Genomic DNA, 403 nt, shown 5'->3' on the forward strand with positions numbered 1-403 from the left:
AGGAATGGCGTCGATCACAGACATAAGCCTAAAAGCTTCCAATGGGTGAGATATTAAGCCTCTCTTAACTTACTTTTTAATACATAAAATCATCTATTTCATCTAGTAAGTCCCCAAGTCTAAAGAATACCTTTTCTTGCAACGTTAAAAATTAAAAAGGATTTCCATCACTGCAAATTAATTTATTGTTCGCATAAATAATGTTTGGACACTGATTTCGACTGTGTGACGGATATATGAATGGAATCATAATTTGTCTGCTGAAACCACTTAGCAAAGGAATTCAAACATTTCTTCATAGAATGTTGGTAAACCTTATATCAGTTTTTTAATGTTCAAAATTACAACATCAAACATCATTTTGACCTCCAACTGGCCTGTAAGTAATTTAATAAAATAGTTT

The sequence above is a fragment of the Montipora foliosa genome, chromosome 6 (assembly GCF_036669935.1).
Source record: "Montipora foliosa isolate CH-2021 chromosome 6, ASM3666993v2, whole genome shotgun sequence".
NCBI classification, from domain to species: Eukaryota; Metazoa; Cnidaria; class Anthozoa; order Scleractinia; family Acroporidae; genus Montipora; species Montipora foliosa.